Source organism: Budorcas taxicolor, chromosome 18, assembly GCF_023091745.1.
Source record: "Budorcas taxicolor isolate Tak-1 chromosome 18, Takin1.1, whole genome shotgun sequence".
In the NCBI taxonomy this organism is placed as follows: domain Eukaryota; kingdom Metazoa; phylum Chordata; class Mammalia; order Artiodactyla; family Bovidae; genus Budorcas; species Budorcas taxicolor.
In genome coordinates, this window is record NC_068927.1 from 51,323,817 (window position 1) to 51,342,652 (window position 18,836).

General features: G+C 40.4%; 1 pseudogene; it reads left to right on the plus strand.

Annotated features, from left to right (window-relative positions):
* The first annotated feature begins 6,182 nt into the window (after positions 1-6,182).
* On the plus strand, positions 6,183-18,244 carry LOC128063960 (3-oxoacyl-[acyl-carrier-protein] reductase-like; annotated as a pseudogene).
* Positions 18,245-18,836: the final 592 nt, after the last annotated feature.

Below are 18,836 nucleotides of genomic sequence, written 5' to 3' on the forward strand. Positions count from 1 at the left end.
ATTGCTACAAGCAGGCTTTCTCGAGTTGCAGCAAGTGGGGGGCTGCTGTTCATTGCAGTGCACGGGCTTCTCATCTTGATGGCTTCTCTTGTTGCTGAGCACGGGCTCTAGAGCACAGGCTTCATTAGTTGTGGCAAACGGATCTAGTTATCCCTCCGCGTGAAGGTTCTTCCCGTACCAGAGATTGAACCCAGGTCCTCTGCACTGGCAGGTGAATTCTTAACCACTGGACCACCAGTGAAGTCCTCTCGATGGCTTTATGTTACTGAGTTATAGCCTTTTGCTTCCCCTTCAGTGTGACACATAGAAAGAGCATGGATTTTGCAGTCAGTAGATTCAGATTAAAATCCTGATTCTATAACTTGAAAGTTGTGTGACGTTGAATGAGTTACCGAATGTCTCTGTACCTTGCTTTCTTTAGGAGCGAAATGGAGGTAATGGGCTTTATACTGGGCTTTATATAATGGGCTTTACATTCCAGCCCATAATGAAGTGCCTGACCCAGAACTCAAGATTTGTTAAACAAATGACTGAATAACATCAGGAATGTTCCTGGTACATGGCCTGCATTTCGTGATAAATCTTCTACACATCTATGTATGCCGAGTAATTTTTTAAAAAATTAATTTATTTTTAATTGGAGAATAATTGCTTTACAATATTGTGTTGGTTTCTGCCATACATCAACATGAATCAGCCATAGGTATACACATGTCCTGTCCCTCTGTAACCACCCTCCCACCTTCCACACCATCCTGTCCCTCTAGGTTGTCACAGAGCACTGGGTTGAGTTCCCTGAGTCATACAGCAAATTTCCACTAGCGATCTGTTTTATGTACGGTGATGTCTGTGTTTCCGCACTACTCCCTCCATCGGTCCCACCCGCCCCTTCCCCCACTGTGTCCACAAGTGCATTCTCTATGTCTGCATCTCCACTGCTCCCTGCAAGTTGATGCATGGGTACCATCTTTCTAGATTCCATATATACACGTTAATATATGATATTTGTCTTTCTGACTTCATATAATGGGCTCTAGGTTCATCCACCTCATTAGAACCAACTCAAAAGCATTCCTTTTTTATAGCCAAGTAATATTCCACTGTGTATATGTACCACAACTTCTTTACCCATTCGTCTGTTGATGGACATCTAGGTTGCTTCCATGTCCTATCTCTTTTAAATAGTGCCTCAATGAACATTGTGGTTCATGTCTTTTCAATTATGGTTTTCTCAGGGTGCACGCCCGGTAAGTGGGATTGCTGGGTCACATGGTAGCTTTATTCTTAATTTTCTAAGGACTCTCTGTACTGTCTTCAATTGATGGTGGCTGTATCAATTTGCATTTCCATCAACAGTGCAAGAAGATTTCCTTTTCTCTACATCATCTCCAACGTTTATTGTTTGTAGACTTTTGATGATGGCCATTCTGACCAGTGTGAAATGATAGCTCATTGTAGTTTTGATTTTCATTTCTCTAATAATGAGTGATGTTGGTCATCTTCTCATGCATTTGTTAACCATCTGTATGTCTTGGGAGAAATGTGTGTTTAGGTCTTCTGCCCACTTTTTGGTTGGGTTGTTTGTTTTTTGGGTATTGAGTTGCATGAACTGCTTGTAAATGTTGGAGATTAATCCTTTGTCAGTTTCATTTGCTATTATTTTCTCCCATTCTGAGGGTTGTCCTTTCACCTTGTTCATAGTTTCCTTTGCTGTGAGAGAGCCTTTAAGTTTAATAAGGTCCCATTTTTTTTTTCCATTACTCTAGGAGGTGGGTCATAGAGGGTCTTAGAGTGATTTATGTCCGAGAGTGTTCTGCCTATGTTCTCATTTGAGAATTTTATGGTTTCTGCCCGGTAATTTTTGATTGGATGTCAGTCTTACCTTGTCAGTACTGGATATTTTTGTGTTCCTATAAATATTCTTGAGTTTTATTCTGTCATGAAGTTAAGTTACTTAGGAATCTTTTGTGAACATTTGAAAAGTATATAATTCCAAACTTAATAAAAAGCTGCAAGTATAATATAAGAAACTTTTATGCACATTTTACTCTGACTCATCAATTGATAACATTTTGCCACCCTTTATCAGAGTCTCTCTTTATCTTTATTTCCTTGAATTAGATAAATTGTTTGAGAATTAATCATAGCCTTAGTGTCCTTATACCTCTAAAATGTTCAAAGAGTATTTCCAAAGAAGGACACTTTTTATTACCTTGAGAGTAATATTATCAAAATAGAAAAATTTAGTATTGATATTATTTGATCTTCTGGTAATATTTCCATTTTGGTAGTTGTCCAAATAATGTTCGTTATAATAATTTTTTTCTGGTTTGGAAGGCCAGATGAGAGTCTCTTTTAATTGAAGACTGTTTCTCAATTTTTTTTAAATATAACTTTTATTTTTTCCTGTGCTGACAGACCCTTGTCAGTACAGGGGAGGAGTCCTAATCGATGGACCACCAAGGAATTCCTCTTCAACCTTTGATTTGTTTTTGAAGCCACTGGCAGATTTGGCAAATTCCTAGCCATCCATTTTGTATACTGGGTATCTGTGTACATCACTTTCTTTTTGAGTGGAATGGAGGTAATACTTTACATTCCAACCCATAATGAAGTGCCTGACACAGAACTCAAGATTTGTTTAACAAATGACTGAATCACATCAGGAATGTTCCTGGTACATTGCTTCATTTCACGATAAATCTACACACCTATGTATGCCAGGTGATTTGTTTTAAAATTTATTTTTAATTGGAGGATAATTACAATATTGTGTTGGTTTCTGCCATACATCAACATGAATCAGCCATAGGTATGTATATGTCCCCCACACTTGAACCTCCCTCCCACTTCCCACCGCCTCCCACTCCTCCTGGTTGTCACAGAACAGTGGTTTGTGCTCCCTGAGTCATATAGCCAGTTCCCATCAGCTACCTGTTTTACCCGTGGTGATGTCTGTGTTTCCACACTACTCTCTCCATTGGTCCCACCCTCTGCTTTCCCCTCTGTGTCCTCAAGTCTGTACTCTATGTCTGCATTTCCATTGCTGCCTTGCAGATAATCAGTACCATCTTTCTAGATTCCATACCTATGCATTAATAAAAATATTTGTCTTTCTCTTTCTGACATACTTCACTTTGTATAATAGGCTCTAGGTTTGTCCATCTCATTAGAATCTCATTCCTTTTTATAGCTGAGTAGTGTTCCATTGTGAATAAGTACCACAACTTCTTTATCCATTCATCTGTTGATGGACATCTAGGCTGCTTCCATGTCCTAGATCTTGTAAATAGTGCTGCAGTGAACACTGGGGTCCATGTGTCTTTTTCAATTATGGTTTCCTCAGGGTAGATGCCCAGTAGTGGGATTGCTGGATCATATGGTAGTTTTATTCTTAGTTTTTTAAGGGATCTCTATACTGTTCTCCATAGTGGTGTATCAGTTTGCATTCCCATCAACAGTGCAAGAGGATTCTCCACAACCTCCCCAGCATTTATTGTTTGTAGACTTTTTGATGATGGCCATTCTGAAAGAGATGGGAATACCAGACCACCTGACCTGCCTCTTGAGAAACCTATATGCAGGTCAGGAAGCAACAGTTAGAACTGGACATGGAACAACAGACTAGTTCCAGTTAGGAAAAGGAATATATCAAGGCTGTATATTGTCACCCTGCTTATTTAACTTATATGCAGAGTACATCATGAGAAATGCTGGGCTGGGAGAAGCACAAGCTGGAATCAAGATTGCCAGGAGAAATATCAATAACCTCATATATGCAGATGATACCACCCTTATGGCAGAAAGTGAAGAGGAACTAAAAAGCCTCTTGGTGAAAATGAAAGAGGAGAGTGAAAAAGTTGGTTTAAAGCTCAGCGTTCAGAAAACTAAGATCATGGCATCCAGTCCCATCACTTCATGGGAAATAGATGGGGAAACAGTGGAAACAGTGTCAGACTTTATTTTTTTGGGCTCCAAAATCACTGCAGATGGTGATTGCAGCCATGAAATTAAAAGACACTTACTCCTAGTTATGACCAACCTAGATAGCATATTAAAAAGCAGAGATATTACTTTGCCAACAAGGGTCCATCTACTTGAGGCTATGGTTTTTCCAGTAGTCATGTATGGATGTGAGAGTTGGACTGTGAAGAAAGCTGAGTGCCAAAGAATTGATGCTTTTGAACTGTGGTGCTGGAGAAGACTCTTGAGAGTCCCTTGGACTGCAAGGAGATCCAACCAGTCCATTCTAAAGGAGATCAGTCCTGGGTGTTCATTAGAAGGATTGATGCTAAAGCTGAAATTCCAATACTTTGGCCATCTCATGCGAAGAGCTGACTCATTGGAAAAGGTCCTGAAGCTGGGAGGGGTTGGGGGCAGGAGGAGAAGGGGATGACAGAGGATGAGATGGCTGGATGGCATCACCGACTTGCTGGACATGAGTTTAGGTGAACTCCAGGAGTTGGTGATGGACAGGGAGGCCTGGCGTGCTGCAATACATGGGGTCAGAAAGAATCAGACACAACTGAGCGACTGAACTGAACTGACTCTGACTGGTGTGAGATGATAGCTCATTGTAGTTTTGATTTGCATTTCTCTAATAATGAGTGATGTTGAGCATCTTCTCATGTGCTTGTCGATCATCTGAATGTCTCTGGAGAAATGTGTGTTTAGGTCTTCTGCCCACGTTTTGTTTGGGTTGTTTGTGTTTCGGGTATTGAATGCATGAGCTGCTTGTAAATGTTGGAGATTAATCCTTTGTCAGTTGTTTCATTTGTTATGACTTTTTTACCATTCTGAGGGTTGTCTTTTCTCCTTGTTTACAGTTTCCTTTGCTGTGTAAACATAGCATTTCTCCAAATGTGACCTAAGTGGTGAAAAGGGCTAAGGAGTTCTCAGATCGCTCTCTCTTTTAAGATATTTATTTATTTGGCTGCACCGAGTATTAGTTGCAGCATGGGATCTTCAGTCTTCATTTGAGGCATGCAGGCTCTTTAGTTGGGGCAGGTGGGATCGAGTTCTCTGATCAGAGATTGAACCTGGGTTCTCTGCATTAGGAGCATGGAGTCTTAGCCACTAGACCATCAGAAAATTCCCTGAAGTATATCCTTTATCAGTACACTAATCCCATCCATGAGGGGGTCCACCCTCACAACCAGATCACCTCCAAAGATCCCACCTACCAATATCATCACCTTTGGCAACATATGAATTTGGGTGGGGGGACACGTTCAGATGTGTCCTTATATTAGTTAGGCTTCAGTTCGAATATCACCAGTCCAGAGAATCCTTTCCTGACAAATTTGTCTAAATTACCAGCCTCTTACCCCATTGGCTTATCCAGCTTAATTCTTTTCTTTATAGTAATTATTACTCTCTGAAATATTATTTGTTTGTGTTTCTAGAATCAGCTTTCCCCACTAGCATATCAGCTCAGTGAGAATGAAGGATTTGGTCAGTTTCATTCCAAACCGTGTCCCCAGTGCCTGGGAGAATGCCCGAGGTCCAGTAGAATATTAATAAATACTTGTTGAATCATTGACTGAATGCGTGAATTGAATGGGATCAGAGGCTAGTCTGCTTGAAAGTCTAGAGTCTTAAGACTGGAATTTGAAGGCATCTCAAATTTGGTTGACTAAATTAAAAAGAAAACACACTGTTTGATTCCATTTACATGATGTTCAAGAACAGACTATGTGAATCTAAGGTGATAAAAGTCACAGTAGTCATTACTGAAGCCCGAGCATCTAGAACCCATGTTCTGCAACAACAGAAGCCACCACAGTGAGAAGCCCCCACATCACAACTAGAGACTCGCCCCTGTTCCCCGCAATTAGAGAAAGCCCGCACACAGCAGTGAAAACTCAACACAGCCAAAAACAAATAAACACAATTTTAAAAAGACAAGACAGTGAAGGGTGGTCAATATATATGACACAAAAGAGTCATGGCTTAGGGTAATGAATAAGGGATGACGTGAAAGAGTTTTAGAAGTCCTTTTTATTGCCTGGTTGAAAGCTTTCATCCTTCATACAGTGGAAGGATACAGAAGAAGATCAGAAATGGCAGGTCTTTGAAGTGTCTTTTAAGAAATTATAAATTTTGAATTTCCCTGGTGGCGCAGTGGATAAGAATCTGCCTGCCAGTACAGGGGGCATGAGTTCAATCCCTGGTCTCGGAAGATGCCAGGTGCCCCAGAGCCCGTGTATCCACAGCTACTAAGCCTGCCCTGTAGAGCCTGTGCTCTGCAACAAGAGAAGCCACCGCAATGAGAAGCCCGTGCACCGCAGTGAAGAATAGCCCCTTCTCAGCCCAACTAGAGAAAACAGCCCATGCACTAACGAAGAGCCAGCACAGCCAAACACAAATAAATTAAGTAAAACAAAAAGAAATGATCAATTTTGAAATATTTCCAGAGGCACAGAAAAGTTGCAAATGTTACAGTTTTATTCATCCCTTCATCTGAATTCTCTTAATGAGAACATCTTGTGTAAGCACAGTACAATGTTCAAAACTAAAAATAGTAAAGGAAAAAAAAAAAAAACAACCAAAAAGAACTAAAATAGTGTTGGTGCAACACTCCTAGCTAAACCACAGACATTATTTATTTATATTTCACAGCTCTTCCACTATGTTCTTTTTCTATTCTATTCCAGGATGCCATCCAGTATCTCACGTTGGATTTATTTTTTTGTGGTTTCTAAATCTCCTCTCTTTTGTAATAATTACTCAGTCTTTATGACCTTGAGACTTAAAAAAAAGTACTTGTCAGTTACTTGTAGAATGTGCCGCAGTCTGATATTAAAAAAAATTTTGTCCTGATTTTTCTTATGATAATATTGGGATTGTGCATTTTTGGCAAGAATAGTATAGAAATGATGTGCCTTTCTTAGTTCATCCTATCAGGGGATACATGATGCTGCCCTCTGATATGTCTTATTACTGATAATGTCAACTTTGATCACTTGGTTAAGGTTTCTTTACTGTAAAGTTACTATATTTCTCTTTGTAATGAATAAATATCTGAAGGAATATATTTAAGACTATGCAACATTCTGTTTCTCTTCAAACTTTTGCCCATGAATGTTGGCATCCATCAGTGGATCTCACACACAATTATTACTGTGGTGTTTGTTCTAAAAATGATTTTCTATTTCCCTCATTCCTTCTACATTTATTTATTAACATTTAAATTATTCCTTTGGCCGCAACAAGTCTTCATTGCATGCAGAATTTTTAGTTGTGAAATGTAGGATCTAGTTCCCTGACTGGGGATTGAACCCGGGCCCCCTGCATTGGGAGCCACTGGACCACCAGAAAAGTCCCCCTCCTACATTTATTAACTGGAATTCTTCCATAACGTAGAACTCTCTCTTCTTCCCAGTTTTTTATTTAGCCAATAGTTTATATCACTATGGTCTCTTATCCAAGAGACCATTTATTTTATTTCATGGATTATAATCCAATATTTTATTTATATTGTTGCTCAAACTGTTTCAGCTTTGTCATTGTGAGCTTCTTCAGATTGGCTCCTGTTTCTTTTTGACATGCCCCATCTTTTTTCAACTACTTCTTTTTTTCTGGCATCATAAATTGTTCTTATATTTTCCCTTCCCCAGCCCTGGAATCAACCACTTCTGTAAGAAGTCTTGCTTCCTTTTATTGGAAGGTGATATTTAGAAACCAAGATTTGGATATTAGCTATGCTCATTGCTAGTGGGATATCCTTGCTTACCAGCCCTGTCAGCGGATGGAGCTTGATTTCTCTCTCTCAGAAAGAATTCATATTGATATCTCTGCTTTCAATCTAACACACAGGTTCCATTCTAGCTTCCTCTATTTGAAAATTCTTTCCTTGATAGCAAAAATTTGGCTCTCATTTTTACACTATATTCACTTATATGTTCAACCCTCATATGTATATAAAATAGTCTCACAATTGCTAACCCATACCCAGTGAGAAATAAATTTAGATTGAGAGAACTTTATACAAAGAATTCTGTCTTTAAATTAATTTTTATGGAAGTATAGCTTATTTGCAATGGTCTGTTAGTTTCCGCTGTATGGCAGAGAGAATCAGTTATACATACACACATATCCATTCTTTTTTAGATTCTAGTCCCACTGAATCATTGTGCTGTACACCTGAAATGAACACAACATTGTAAACTAACTATACTTCAATATTAAAAAGTTGGGAGGATTTGGTGATGGGACAAGCACTTAGTTCACTCGTGCGACCCCTTGAACTGCAGCTGGCCAGGCTCCTCTGTCCGTAGGATCCCCCAGGCAGTAATACTGGAGTGGGTTGCTATTTCTTCCCCCGGGGGATCTTCCTGACCCAGGGGCTGAACCTGTGTCTTCTGTATCTCCTGCATTTGCGAGCAGATTCTTTATCACTGAGTCACCTGGGCAGTCCATTAATACCATGTAAAACACATCAAAAAAAACCTGGGAGGTGGTTGGGAAGGGCGGGCCCTTGTAGCCTCCCCATCTAGCCCTGAGGTTTTCTGTCCCAGGTGGGCAGGGTCTAGGGGCATCAACAGGGCGGTGGGCCGCTTGATGGCACAGAGCCAATACTGACTGGCCTTTGTTGCCTGGAATCTCCGAGGGGTCAGAGGCTGCAGCTGGAGACCTGGGTGGAGTTTATTTGGCATTGAGCTTTGAGACGGTCATTAAAAAGATGACGTTCAAAACACATTTGAAGGAACAGAGGCAAGAATTTGGGTCCAATTAATTTCTTGGTAAATGCAGCTGGAATTAATAAACTCTTAGTAAGGAAAAATGCTGAGAATATGCTATCTCTGCTTCATACTAACCTCCTGGGCTCCATACTGACCTGTAGAGCTGCCATGAAGACAATGATTAAACAGCAGAGCAGGTCCATTGTGAATGTAGGAGGTGTTATTGGTTTCAGAGGAAACTCTGGCCAGTTTATGCACAGTGCTAATAAAGAATTAGTCAGATTTTCACATGCTCTTGCTAAAGAAGTAGCAAGAAAGAAAATTAAGGTGAATGTAGTTGCACCAGGATTTGTTCATGCAGAAATGACAAAAAGACTTGAAAGGAAAACATTTAAAGAAAACTACTTGGGGGGTTTGGAGGCCCCCTTGATGTGGCCCATGTAGTTGTGTTTCTTTTATATACTTATTTTTAAAGTAATCCAGATATTTATTAGAGAATTATCTAGCTTACTTTCAACATACTAACATTAAAATAAAAGAGAAACAGAGCAGAGAATACATCACCGAATTGGATTCTGAGCAACATCCAGACTTAAACAGTGCTGGGAAGACTCCACAGCACATCTGGAGTGCCAGCTGGGAAAGGGTCCCTGGCAGCACAGGGGTGAGAATTCAAAGATGGAAGTTCCGGGTTCCGTTTATAATCCCAGGACAGATGCAAATCATTATCACCATCAATCTGTGACCAAATTACAGCTCTGGCTTGATATTAATGCTGTTTGTTTTGTTGTGTAAAACTTGGAATGTAGTTAAGCCTAGGGCTTGGTAGGCCAGGCCCCTCCAGGGGCTCAGCCATCTCGAGATGTCTCCCCCATTTTACCCATGGTGCTGCAAGCCCTGCGCTCACAGCAGGCAGTCACTCCCAGTCACTCCCAGTCACTCCCAGTCAGGGCAGTGTCCCGGCAGATGTAGAAGCAAGGTCAGAGGTCTGCTCTGCTTTGTCCTTGAGGCCTAAACAAGATTATTCATGTAATGACCCTAACAATCGGCCCCAGGATTGTTTAGACTGAAGAACATAGGAACAAGGCGAAATAACACAAGCAGTCTTACTGATTCTGTAAGTAACAATGTAGGATGTATTGTAGGTTTTAGTGAAAACAGTCCATTCACAGTTGCTGATGGAGTGTTCCAATAAGCAGAGTTCTCAAACTTCAGAAGTTGGCTCATACAGCAGTACTTCCATTGCCTCTGTCAGTAAATGGGTGCAGTTATCAAAGTCTAGATAACTTAACCACCTTTGCAAGAGTCTATGGTTTTATGCTTCTATTGGCCAAACAGTAGGGCAGGTGAATGCTTGGGTGTTGGCCAGGTGATATTTTTGTATTACCATTTGGAAATTCATTTGCTGCATTCTCAAAGAAGCAAACTTAACAAGAGCAGTTCAGTTCAATCACTCAGTTATGTCTGACTCTTTGCAACCCCATGGACTGCAGCACGCCAGGCCTCCCTGTCCATCACCAACTCCAAAGGTTTACTCAAACTCACGTCCATTGAGTCTGTGATACCATCCAACCATCTCATCCTCTGTCGCACCCTTCTCCTCCTGCCTTCAATCTTTCCCAGCATCTTGGTCTTTCCCAATGAGTCAGTTCTTCTCATCAGATGGTCAAAGTATTGGCACTTCAGCTGCAGCATCAGTCCTTCCAATGAATACTCAGGACTGATTTCCTTTAGAATGGTGGTTGGATCTCCTCAGTCCAAGGGACTCTCAAGAGTCTTCTCCAACACCACAGTTCAAAAGCATCAATTCTTTGGCTCTCAGCTTTGTTTATAGTCCAACACCCACATCTATCCATACATGACTACTGGAAAAACCATAGCTTTGAGTAGATGGACCTTTGTTGGCAAAGTAATGTCTCTGCTTTTTAATATGCTGTCTCGGTTGGTGATAACTTTTCTTCCAAGGAGCAAGTATCTTTTAATTTCATGGATGCAGTCACCATCCGCAGTGATTTTGCAGCCCCCTAAAATAAAGTCTGTCACTGTTTCCACTGTTTCCCCATCTTTTTGCCATGAAGTGATGGGACCGGATGTCATGATCTTTGTTTTCTGAATGTTGAGCTTTAAGCCAACTTTTTCACTCTCCTCTTTCACTTTCATCAAGAGGCTCTTTAGTTCTTCTTTTCTGCCATAAGGGTGGTATCATCTGCGTATCTGAGGTTATTGATATTTCTTCTGGCAATCTTGATTCCAGCTTGAGCTTCATCCATCCCAGCATTTCTCATGATGTACTCTGGAGAAGGAAATGGCAACCCACTCCAGTATTCTTGCCTGGAGAATCCCATGGACAGAGGAGCCTGGTGGGCTATAGAGTTGGACACGACTGAGCGACTTCACTCTGTATATAAGTTAAATAAGCAGGGTGACAATATACAACCTTGATGTACTCCTTTCCCGATTTGGAACCAGTCTATTGTTCCATGTCCATTTCTAACTATTGCTTCTTGACCTGCATACAGATCTCTCAGGAGGCAAGTAAGGTGGTCTGGTATTCTCATATCTTTAAGAATCTTCCACATTTTGTTGCGATCCACAGAGTCAAAGGCTTTGGCGTAGTCAATAAAGCAGAAATAGATGTTGTTCTGGAACTCTCTTGCTTTTTTGATGATCCAGCGGATGTTGGCAATTTGATCTGTGGTTCCTCTGCCTTTTCTAAAACCAGCTTGAACGTCTGGAAGTTCACGGTTCACGTACTGTTGAAGCCTGGCTTGGAGAATTTTGAGCATTACTTTACTAGTGTGTGAGATGAGTGCAATTGTGCAGTAGTTTGAACATTCTTTGGCATTGCCTTTCTTTAGGATTGGATTGAAAACTGACCTTTTCCAGTCCTGAGGCCACTGCTGAGTTTTCCAAATTTGCTGGCATATTGAGTGCAGCACTTTCACAGCATCATCTTTTACGATTTGAAATAGATCAACTGGAATTCTATTACCTCCACTAGCTTTGTTCGTAGTGATGCTTCCTAAGGCCCTCTTGACTTCACATTCCAGGATGTCTGGCTCTAGGTGAGTGATCATACCATCGTGGTTATCTGGACCATGAAGATCTTTTTTGAATAGTTCTGTGTATTCTTACCACCTCTTCTTAATATCTTCTGCTTCTGTTAGGTCCATATGTTTCTGTCCTTTATTGAGCCCATCTTTGCATGAAATGTTCCCTTGGTATCTCTAATTTTCTTGAAGAGGTCTCTAGTCTTTTCCATTCTATTGTTTACTTCTATTTCTTTGCATTGATCACTGAGGAATGCTTTCTTATCTCTCCTTGCTATTCTTTGGAACTCTGCATTCAGATGGGTATACCTTTCCTTTTCTCCTTTGCCTTTAGCTTCTCTTCTTTTCTCAGCTATTTGTAAAGCCTCCTCAGGCAACCATTTGCCTTTTTGCGTTTCTTTTTCTTGGGGATGGTCTTGATCACTGCCTACTGTATAATGTCACGAGATTCTGTCCATAGGTCTTCAGGCACTCTGTCTATTTGATCTAATCTCTTGAATATATTTGTGACTTCTTCCACTGTATAATCATAAGGGATTTGATTAGGTCATACCTGAATGGTCTAGTGATTTTCCCTACTTTCTTCAATTTAAGTCTGAATTTGGCAATAAGGAGTTCATGGTCTGAGCCACAGTCATCTCCTGGTCTTCTTTTTGCTGACTGTATAGAGCTTCTCCATCTTTGACTGCAAAGAATATAATCAATCTGATTTCAGCGTTGACCCTCTGGTGATGTCCCTGTGTAGAGTCTTCTCTTGTGTTGTTTGAAGAGGGTGTTTGCTATGACTAGTGTGTTCTCTTGGAAAAACTCTGTTAGCCTTTGACCTGCTTCATTTTGTACTACAAGGTCAAATTTGCCTGTTACTCCAGGTATCTCTTGACTTCCTACTTTTGCATTCCAGTCCAGATATAAGCTTTATAAACAAAATTAGAGTATCCTTTTAAAAACTTGATTAAAATTTTAATAATATAACAACAAGGTAGCCAACCAGGCTCCTCCCTCCATGGGATTCTCCAGGCAAGAGTATTGGAGTGGGTTGCCATTTCCTTCTCCAGGGGATCTTACCAACCCAGGGATCAAACCCGGGTCTCCTGCATTGCAGGCAGATGCTTTACTGTCTGAGCCACCAGGAGGTCAAGTGAGGGGTTAATTTGTAGAAGCAGAAGGAGCTTTATCTACATGTACCATAGATCACTGTGAAATAATACTTATTTACTTTCCTGGAGAAGGAAATGGCAACCCACTCCAGTATTCTTGCCTGGAGAATCTCATGGACAGAGGAGCCTGGTGATCTACAGTCTGTGGGGTTGCAAAACTTTATCAAAGTAACAAAAGATTTTACAAGCAAATATAAATCACTTAAAGGCAAAGAAATTCACAATCTGTTATCAAAAGCTGCGTTATAAGAAAACTTTGTTCTTTTAACAGAGAGAGAAAACCAAATTCCAGTCTGGTACCAGTTTACTGTTAAAAATAAAATACGTAAAATGTGTTTATCTAGTTAATCTTATAAAGTCTTTTCCATAAATCTTGAAGAAGTAACAATATTCTTCTAAGCACATGAGAGTGAAACCATAGATGGCATGTTTAAAATATAACTATATTGCAATTGACAAAGCAACCTGGCCATTGCTGTGACAGGTAACACTTTAATATGGTAACTAGAATTATAATTGACAACACTTTATCAGGACATATCAGATCTTTATGATTTCCACATAATTTTTAGGATATCTATATTAGTAACATTAACCATACATATAACCTGAGATTTATCACTCTTCCAACAATACTTCCCAAGTAATTTAACATATCAAATGAACCCATGTAGTTTAATACCTCTCTTTGGGATGTCTCAGGGTCCTCTGAAGCATCCCAAAGTCAGCCAGAGGTCGAAAGAACTTCATTAGATTTTAATTTTAGGAAGTTTTATCAAAAATATCAGCAGGGTTTATAACACTCAGTCCAACAGGATGATATCAATCATTGTGAAACAATAGTCATTTGCTTAGCCAAAGTTAACAAAAGATTTCAAAGGTAAACAGAACCTATCACTTCAGAGGTAAAATCCATTATTGAAGGCAGTTCAACATCTCAAGAAAACCTGTATTATGTACAAAATTTTTCTTGGGGTCCACTTTCCATAAAACCTCTTTCTCTTTTTTTAAAATCACTTTATTTATTTAGAAACAGCCACCTGTAACTGATCTACTTTCTTTTTTCTTAATAAGATGCAATTCCATTTCTCATTGCTTTTTTTTTTTTTTTTTTACTTAAAACACACATCTTATTTTCCTTAAGCAACTATGAACTGTACTTTATACTAGCATTCTGTAATACTTTGGCCACCTGATGCCAAGAGCTGACTCATTTGCAAAGACCCTGATGCTGGGAAATATTGAAAGCGGGAGAAGGGGATGACAGAGGATGAGATGGTTGGATGGCATCACCAACTCAATGGGCATGAGTTTGAGTAAACTCCGGGAGTTGGTGATGGACAGGGAGGCCTGGCGTGCTGCAGTCCACAAGATTGCAAAGAGTCGGACATGACTAAGCAACTAAACTGAGATTGGTGAACCAGTTTAATTTCTAAAAACATTTGCTTTCTTATAGAGAACATCTCAGGATGGCACCAAACATATTCATTAATAGTCCAAAATCTCTTTAGTTTCTCTGTAAGAGAAAGTTGCTGCTGCTGCTAAGTCAGTTCAGTCGTGTTCAGTAATTAATGTTTCAAAATCTTATTTTATTTGGAAATGATGTAGCTATTCAGTAAACTTTTATCACTTAGTTTAGTAGAACCCTAGAAATTCAAGTTACCCCAATCTTCAGAGATTATTTTAGACAGACATTCCTAAAGTATAATTATTCTTAATCAAGTTTATTTAAAAGCTCTTGTCCCATTTATATTTATATATAAATATATATTTTAAATATAAATATATTATATATTAAATATAAATATATATATTAAAAGTTTCTTCACTTGAGTTACTTTCCTTGTTGGCAAATTTCACTTACATTAAACCTAGGCACAATAAAGGTATTGCACAAGCTAATGATTAAAGACATGTCTTAATTAGATTAGCAAACAAACATTAATACTAGATATTTAATATTGAATATTTCCCAGTTCACGTGAACCTGAAATTCATTTAGGTTAATTTCTCTTGTAGTTGTTTGATTCATAAGTGCTTGCTTTTCTTTAAACCAGTTGACAAAGATATACACTGAGACAAGGTAAATTCAGACAGACAGAGATCAGATTTAAAATGTCTCTTTGACTCTTCTCCCTCTCTCTTTTTTTCCCCTTGGCTTGAAATTCTAATTTGCCCAAGGTTAAGTCTCAGGCACATTGGGCTCTGTATTTATTTCAAGTAGCCTGCTGTACTAAATCGCTTCAGTCAGTCCAGCTCTTTGCGAGTCAATGGACTGCCAGGCTCCTCGGTCCATGGGATCCTTTAGGCAAGAATACTAGAGTGGGCGGCTATGCCTGCCTCCAGGGAATCTTCCCAAACCAGGAATTGAACCCACATCTCTTATCCTGCACTGGCAGACAGAGTCTCTACCACTAGCACCATCTGGAAAGCCTAGGCAAAGGCTAACTTCAAGCTTTTTTCTAGGCAGACCTTTGTAAAAATCTAGCTGTTTTAAATTGCATATGCAAAAAGAACCAGTTTTATAGTTTCAAAGGAAGAAAAAACAATTCATTTTAACCAGTTTTCTCCGGAGTCTGTCAATTACAATTTGGCACTTACCAAGAGATTTGTCAAAGACTGGACAACAAAGGCATTTGCCATCTGCCTGTAGGGAGATTGCTCTAACTCCCTGGTGGCTCAGACAGTAAAAGCGTCTGCCTACAATGCGGGAGACCTGCGGTCAATCTTTGGGATGGGAAGATCTCCTGGAGAAGGAAATGGCGACCCACACCAGTATTCTTGCCTGGAAAAGCCCATGGACGGAGAAGCCTGTTGGGCTACAGTCCATGGGGTGGCCAAGAGTCGGACACGACTGAATGACTTCACTTTCTACCAAGATTGAGCCCCACGCTGCTATAGCTATTGACCTTCAACAATCCTGAGAGAGTTCAGGGTGGAGGCACTCTGGGCTGCAGGGAATCTGCTGGGACAGGTCTTTAGATAGTTGATGGTTTTAAGAACAGATTTTATGATCTCAATCCTTGCATCTCCTCATATCTAGAGAAGCGATAAATCCCTTCATGGTGACATCAGATCCTGTTGACTAACAGAAAACTTCTTGTAAATGAATGCTTAATGGTATTGATGGCAACCCACTCCAGGTACTCTTGCCTGGAAAATCCCATGGACTGAGAAGCCTGGTAGGCTACAGTCCCTGGGGTCGCAAAGAGTTGGACACGACTGAGCGACTTTCCCTCTAATGGTATTGAACTCCGCCCTTCACCCAAACCTTATATATTGTCCTTCTCCCACTGCCACTGTGGAGCAGTATCTCAGAGCTATCTGAAATGCTGCCTCCCGGGCTACAGTCCTCATTTTGCCCCAATCACTTCATGGCAAATAGGTGGGGAAACAATGGAAACAGTGACAGACTTTATTTTCTTGAGCTCCAAAATCACTGCAGATGGTGACTACAGCCATGAAATTAAAAGATGCTTGCTCCTTGGAAGAAAAGTTATCACCAACTTAGCATATTAAAAAGCAGAGACATTACTTTGCTGACAAGGTCCATCTACTCAAAGCTATGGTTTTTCCAGTAGTCATGTATGGATGGATATGGGTGCTGGCCTATAAGGAAAGCTGAGGGCCGAAGAATTGATGCTTTTGAACGGTGGTGTTGGAGAAGACTCTTGAGAGTCCCTTGGACTGAGGAGATCCAACCACCATTCTAAAGGAAATCAGTCCTGAGTATTCATTGGAAGGACTGATGCTGCAGCTGAAACTCCAATACTACCCTGATGCTGGGGAAGATTGAAGGCAGGAGGAGAAGGGTGCAACAGAGGATGAGATGGTGGGATGGCATCACAGACTCAATGGACATGAGTTTGAGTAAACTCTGGGAGTTGGTGATGGACAGGGAGGCCTGGCGTGCTGCAGTCCATGGGGGTTGCAAAGAGTCGGACACGACTGAGTGACTGAACTGAACTGAAAACTTAACTTGCAACTCTCAAGTTGTACATCTTTTTTTAGTCAACATGTCTAAAGAATATCATGGCTATCCAGTGCCAAAGAGTCACCTTTTCTTCCTGTAGTCATAGTTTTATAGCTAAAAATACAGACCAAAGTGAAAAGTGAAAGTTGTTAGTCATATCCGACTCTTCGCAACTCCATGAACTGTACAGTCCATGGAATTCTCCAGACTAGAATTTTGGAGTGGGTAGCTGGTCCCTTCTCTAAGGTATCTTCCCAACCCAGGGATTGAACCCAGGTCTCCCACCTTGCAGGCGGATTCTTCACCAGCTGAGCCACCAAGAAAGCTCAAAATACAGGCCAAATGGTGCTCAAATGGACTCAGAATACAGGCAGAAAAAAAAAAATGCTAGAGTGGGCGACAGAGTGGAAGAAGTTGGGCTTCTCCTCCCCCCACTGAGAGATGAGAAAGCTAGAAGGGGATTAGCTGATGGAGAGGGAGACAGAGGCAGAAGCAGGGGTGGTGTAAGGCCACAACAGGAAAAAGAAAAAAGAAAGAAAAGGGAGTGGGGGACATTGTTAGAGCTGTGCGCCGGCTCAAGGGAGAGCCGACTTAAGAAGTGAAGATTTGAGCAACTAAAATACAATCTTGGCATTGTGACACGGACAGTTGTACTCACAAATCGAATAATTCTTTTTTTCCAATTGTAAACTTCTCTTCAGACAATTTTAAATTAGCTTCATGTACCTAACGGTAGGCAGAGAGGAGGATCCAGCTTCTCACTCAGCGTATCACATTCTTATCCATTTTCAACCTGTGTGAGCCAAAAACATTCAATAGTTTCTAATGGTTCAGCCCTCTTTAACTTAAAGTTTCAATTCTCACATAATCCAGTGAATCCGTCCCATTCCCTAGCTAACGAGCAATAAAATGAATCTTCCCATCCGGGAATAAAAACTTCATCAACCTTAATCTCTTTTCTTAAAGAGTGGCATTTTGTTTCACAAGTCCTGCTCACAGTGCCAATTAATGTTTTGCCGAAATTTTTCACTTTCGTCTCAGGTTCAAAGGATTTGTTAACAAAAGACGCCACTTGTTTTACAAATAAATAATACAGATATTTATTAGAGAATTATGTAGCTTACTTTTAACATACTAACATGAAAAGAAAAGAGAAACAGAGCAGAGAATACATCACCAAATTGGGTTTTGAGCAACATCCAGATTTTAACAGTGCTGGGAAGTCCCCTATCACAGCACAGCTGGAGCCTCAATTGGGAAAAGGGTCCCAGGGAGTGAGTCCGTTCCATGGCTGAGACTTCAGTCATGTTTCTTTTAGAGTCTCTGGACATTATAGGGCATGTCCTGGTGGTGGATGGGGGCTTGCCCTTCACCACGTAGCCTACTCATACCTATTATTAGAGTTAAGGGCACTCTGTTATACCTGTTTTTGCTAATCAAACCTATCGACGCCACAGATGTTGATTTCCATCTTTGTATGAACATGTCTGTAAAGAACATGTGTGATCAGCTGTGTTTTCTAAATGACTTGCATATTACAAGCTGTCCCAATGTTGGTATACAGCCGCAGGCATTGGCGCCAACAGCCCTAAGAGCCGGTCAGATAGTCCAGTCTCTAATACAAAATATCACCCATAGTATTTGCATATAACCTACCTCTACTTTAAATCATCTTTAGATTACGTCTATTACCTAACAGAGTGTAAATGCTGTGGAAATAACTGAAATACAGTGTAGATGCTATGTGAATGGTTGCTTTTGGGAATTTTCTGGAATTTTGGGGGGGCGCTATTTTCTGTCCCTGGTTGACTGAATCCATGGCTGTGGATAAAAGCCAGGAATGTGAAGGGCCGACTGTATAGACATTTTGCAAGTGATATAAACAGATGTCGTCTTAATTTATACATTTGGTTGCAAAAGTAGGAAAAAGTTATGTGGTCTAATTGTCATTAGTTATTTTGTTGTATCAGGC